This window comes from Cetorhinus maximus, chromosome 1 (genome assembly GCF_964194155.1).
Source record: "Cetorhinus maximus chromosome 1, sCetMax3.hap1.1, whole genome shotgun sequence".
In the NCBI taxonomy this organism is placed as follows: Eukaryota; Metazoa; Chordata; class Chondrichthyes; order Lamniformes; family Cetorhinidae; genus Cetorhinus; species Cetorhinus maximus.
The window spans coordinates 176,858,402-176,864,290 of NC_135879.1; positions in this window are offsets into that span (position 1 = coordinate 176,858,402).

The following is a 5,889-nucleotide window of genomic DNA, read 5'->3' on the forward strand; positions in this document are numbered from 1 at the left end:
CAAGGCCCCGGGCTGACTCCTTGAGAGGAAGGGGCAGCTGGAATGAGCTCGAGGTGCCCTGCTCAATCTCGCAATGACACTGGTGGATGACTGCAAGTGTCTCACCGATGGAGTTCAGGTCCTGCAGCAGTGCAGGAGCGATGTCCTGGTCCAAGGTCTCCATGGCAGCCACCATCCTACCAGTGTTGAACTGGTACATTAGCATGCTAGCGCTATCACCTTAGTCTGAAGGCAGATGGACTCCTCCTTCATGCCTTGCAATCCGAGGAGTGCAGTGGGCATCCCTTCCTGATGTTCCTGAGCTTGTCTTTGCAGCTCCACTAACTGAGGTATGATTGAGTCCAGAGTCTCCTCAGCAGACTTGAATTCAGCAGATTCCTGGCTTCCAGCAGTCCTCAGAGTGCTGGCAACCTGGAAAGTCCCTGCCGCCACCTGCTGTGGATCAGACAGTGCAACGTGCTCACCAGATTGTGATCCCGAGGCTATTCGAGAATTAGGTCCCACCGAGGTGTGCCTGCGCTGGTGGAAGGTGTGGGTGAGCGCTGTGACGGGTCTTCAATTTCAGTATCTGCGGTTTCCTCTTCCGTGGTACCCTTGGGGCTGGAGTCAAGACCCTGTCTCGTGGAGCCCCTCAACTGCTTCCCAGTTGTGCCCGCGAAAGCAAGGAGAGATAATTAGTACATGGCAGGGGACTGCGGAACAAGAAACTCACACAGCATGGTTGACTGATGGATGTTGCACTGCTGGATCCTCACTTGGTTGAGCGCCGCTGGATGGCTCTATTTTCAAAGTCCTTGAGGACCTTGATGTTGGGCATTCCTCCATCAGTCTGCGACCTCTCCCTTTTGTTGTGTGCCAATTTTTCCAACATGAATACAGATGGACAGAGTGCCAGGCCAGAAAAGAAGGATCCTTGGCATGTGTGGGTGGTGTGTGGTGCCATGGACAGGATGAGGACAGGTGAAGGTGTGTGTGAGAGAGTGAATGGTGATGTCCCTTGAGCTCACAGTGAGTGAGATCCATGTGGATGTGGGATGGGTTTGTGAATGCGTGAGTTGAGAGTGATGAGAAGAGTGACTTACCCTGGCGGAATGGAGATCATTCATCGTCTTTCTGCGCTAGGTGGCAGTCCTCTTTTGCAGGGCATTGGCACTGACCACTGCTGCCACCACCTCCCATGCTGGATTTGTCACCTTCGATGAGGTTCTTTGCCCAGAGCGGGGGAGTAGAGGGCATTGTGGCAGTCCTCCATTGCATCCAGGAGGCGCTCAAAGGAGGTATCACTAAATTTGGCAGCCTTCAGTTCCCAGCAGTTTCCTATCCCTTGAAGATTGCTAGCTCTGTGCAAGGGTGGCCTTCAGATATGGCACCGGGTTTACTGAAGGCCTCGGGTGGGCGGGGCAGGGGAATCAGAGACCACCCTGCTGGCGTGTAACCTGTGCCTCTCAGTTTTTTAAACAAAGTAGCGCACAATATGGCGGGAAAAGCCACCATTGCCATTGGCGGGTCACATACCGATTTCCCCTCCCAAAATCGTACTTTGCCGATTTCCAGCCATAATATTCAGAAAGCACTTTCACATTATTTTACAAACCCTCTGGAAATTTTCAACAGGCACCCAGGGGTAACCAGGTCTTGGTTTGAGAATCACTGGTGTGCAACATTAGTACATTGCCCAGTTTATCACTGTGCTTAGTGGTGTGTGATTCCAGGTAACTTGCTAGAATCCTAGCTGGTAATAGGCAGATCCTCCAATTCGTTCTTCCCAATACATTTTTTAATAACTTCACCTTGCCAGTTCATTGCAGATTTCACCAAATTGTTTGTTTGTTTTAAAGTAAAGTCAAATCTTAAATATGGGTGTAATTTTAGTGCACTTTATTTGCTTTTGTTCTACTTAACAGTGTTTATGGTTGTGGTGTTTTTGTACATGATGACCTAAGCACGGGCATGAGGTGGCATGCAGGGTACAATTTCTGCACCTCAATGGTGAAGTCCAAAGCAACCCCAAGTTTGAGCCTCAGGCCTCGTTGCAATTGAGCCAGTGAGCTGCCAATGAATCATAATTGAAGATTGCCCTTAAGTAAATGAAGAAGGGTATATTGATTGGGCTCTGAAGAAGAGTCATATGGGCTTGAAACGTTAACTCTATTTTTTTTTTTCTCACCACAGATGCCGTTGGACCTGCTGAGATTTTCCAGCATTTTCTGTTTTTGTTTCAGATTTCCAGCTTCTGCGGTATTTTGCTTTTATTATATTGATTGGGTTTTGGGCCTGTGCCTTGGAACAGGGTCAGGCCTGGGACTGGGGTGGATGCAATCAGCAACCAGTGGAAAAGATGGCAGTAACAGGGGAGAGACAGGTAGCTGGCATTCTTTTAATGTGAATTTAAGAAGGACATGCCTGCTCTTCCCAGCTCCACATTCAGGTTAAGCGTGGGGCATTGCATACTGTCCCATACTGTGCGCGATTTCAACACAAGGCAGGCAAACTGCTGGGACATTCTAAAATTGAAAAGAGGTCCTGCAAGATGCACAGGTTCCTAAGTTAAATAAATTATTCTAACCTTTACATGGCCCTGTCATTCATGCTATCCTGCTGCCAGCTCACCTACCTAATGCAAAATAGAGGGAAAGGCACTTCTAACTGGATATGTTGGTAGACTTCCTACCTGCCATATTGGAAATTCACTGGGCTGGTAAAAATGAGTGCTGGGCAGCTGAATTTTGTAATGCATATTTTTTCTTTGATTAGAGATAAGACAAGGAATACAGCTCTGAAATTTTTTAAATAAATATTGGTTGCTCTGATACTGCAAACAGGATCTATAGTACTACCTGAGGATAAGTGAGCAATTCTACCTTTATACAACATGTTTGATATAAGTGCCGTGTCCTACTGTGTGACAAGTGTACTGTAGAACAACCAATGCTTTCACGATTGGAAAATTCACGCAACAATAGCTTTTGGGTACAATCTTCAGCTCGGCGAGCAAGGGCGGGGCCCACTCGCAAAGGTGTAAAATGACGCGTGATGACGTCAGGCGTGCATCCCAACATCACTGCACGTCATTTAGATTTTCAGTTCGGCGGGCACGCAGCCGACTCGGCTGCACGCCTGCCGCACTGTCAAAGGCCTATTAAGGCCATTTAAAAAGCCAATAAAGCAATTAGCTGAGCTGCCCATCCAACCTTAAGGTTGGAGGGCAGGCGAAGAGCCCAGGCGGCCTTCACATTTTTCATGGAACCTCACGCACAGGTGGGATGAGGTTTCATGAACATTTTTAAAGTGTTTGAAAAAGTTTTAATAAAATTAATGCATATGTCCCAGCTCATGTGACAGTTTCACATGAGGGGATATGTACTTAAAATTATTTTTTTACCACTATTCAATGTTTTTAAAGTGAAAGTAATCTCCCTGAGGCAACCCCCACCAACCCCTCCCCCCCTCCCCCCCCTCCCCCCTCCGGCCTGCACAGGGAGTGCTCAGCACTTCCGGGCACGCGTCACGCTGGGCGGGCCTTAGTTGGCCCGCCCACGTAAAATGGTGGCATCCAGTTGATTGGGGGTGCCAATTGGCTGCCCGCCCATGCCCACCCCTGCACAAACCTCCCTGATGGGGAGAAAATTCTCCCCTATATTCATACAGCACCTTTAACAAAATAAAATGTCTCAAGGCGCCTCACAGGAACATTATAAAACAAAATATGGCATTGAGCCACAAAAGAAGATAATAGGCCAGATGGCCAAAAACTTGGCCAAAGAGGCAGGTTTTAAGAAGTGTCTTAAAGAAGGTAGAGAGGCGGAGAGTGTAGGGAGGGAATTCCAGAGCTTGGAGCCCAGGCAACTGAAGTCACGGCCACCAATGATGAAGCAATTAAAATTGGGGATTGCTCAGAGGACAAAATTATATAAGCACAGATATCCCGGAGGGTTGTGGAATTGGACGAGATTACAGAGATGGGAGGCCATGGGAATGAAATCAATATGCTGCTTGACTGGAAATCAACGTGGGTCAGCAAGCACAGGGGTGATAGTTGAATGAGACATGGTGCGAGTTATGATATGGACAGCAGAGATTTGGATAACCTCAAGCTTACGGAGGGTAGAATATGGGAGACCAACCATGGTGGGTTGGAATGATGAGTCAAGAGGTAACAAGAAGGTGACCTGAAAATATTTGGTAAGCATATGGCTTTGAGTTATTAGTCTTGGAGGTGGGACTTCCTTCATGGTGGAGGCAGGAGGCGTGCCTCAAATCAAATAACAGCCTGACTTCACCGTGGGGACAGGGACCCAGCACCCCCTGTGAAAATCCAGCCCTAATGAGTTAACATCCAGGGCACTCAGTTTCACACATGCATTGAAAAGACTCAAATCAGACTCACTGTGAGGCAATATTGTTTTTATTCTTTGCTAATGATTACATAATGACTCCACATTTTCTAGGTGCCTACAGGGCCAATGGTGGTAAGGGTGGCAGGTATGTTGCTGACCCTGTCAGAACTTGTGGGATCAGCTCATTCGCATATTGGTGAAGGGCACTGCCCTCCACATCCACTTACCTGGCAAGCACACTTATTGTTCCCTTTCCATGCACTTGCTCACATCCCTATAAACAAATTCACTATTCATCCATCCAGCCACTCACCCTGATGCTTAAATAATTTGATTCCTCCCCTGTTAGTCACCTTCAGTAAAAGATGTACTGCAGCTGCCTGGTGAAAACATTACAGCCACTCATACAGAAATTCCACATTGCAGAAGACAGCAGAGAATTTTTAGTACATAGGGAGAACCAGGGATGATCCCCAACAGATTTCACAGTGGCTGAAGAGGAAGTGCTGGAGATTAGTAGCGTGTTGGAATGTGTGGCCAGTAGAGATGACGATTCCCCTGCTCCTCCTCTTCCACTTCCTCTTCTTTTTCTTCCTCCTCTTCAGATTTGTCCTCAGGCCGTATATGATCATCACTTTGTCCTCCTGCAATTCCAATCATCAGTGCTATGCAATGTTGTGTAGAGCACAACATAGTATGGATAATCTGGTGATCCTGACTGGCCAGGACTGAAGTGAGCCTACAGTTCTGACCAGGCACCTGAACACCATCTTAAGCATGCTGATTGCTTGCTCAGTGATGCAGGTGATTGTCAAGTGAGGTTTGTTTCTTACTGCTGTCATCTGCCAAGTTTGAAGGGGATATCCTTTGTCTCTGAGCATCCACCCCTTAAGTCTGCTTATGGATCCAAAGAGGTCAGGGAGCTTGGACAGCCACAGGTTGACAGCAGAAAATGCTGGAAAAACTCAGCAATTCTGACAGCATCTGTGGAGAGAGAAACAGGGTTAATGTTTCAAGTCCGTATGACTCTCTCCACAGATGCTGTCAGACCTGCTGAGTTTTTCCAGCATTTTCTGTTTTTATTTCAGATTTCCAGCATCTGCAGTATTTTGCTTTTCCACAGGTTGACAGCATCAGGGCAGCAGCCCAGAAATCTGGCACGCTCCTGCATCAACTTTTTCTTGTGATTGCACACCAGCTGCATATTGATGGAATGGAATACAAATACTCCTGGTTGATCTGCGGGTGCACAGATTGGCACATGTGTGCAACCGATGACGCCCTGCACCTATGGGAAGCCAGCCAGAGATGCAAACCCAGCACTCACTCATTCTGATGAATGTCATCACAGGCGAAGTTGGCATAATTGTCAGCCATGGCAAATAATCCATCAGTGACCTGCTTATGAATTTGTCTGCAGATGACTGGGAGATCCACCACCTGGGGCAACAACTTCAGCCTCTGGAAATATTGCTATTCTCAAAGGTCAAGGAAACGGAGTCTCTGCCTGTACAACCCGTCACATGGGTAGTGCCTCCTGCCACCTGCACCC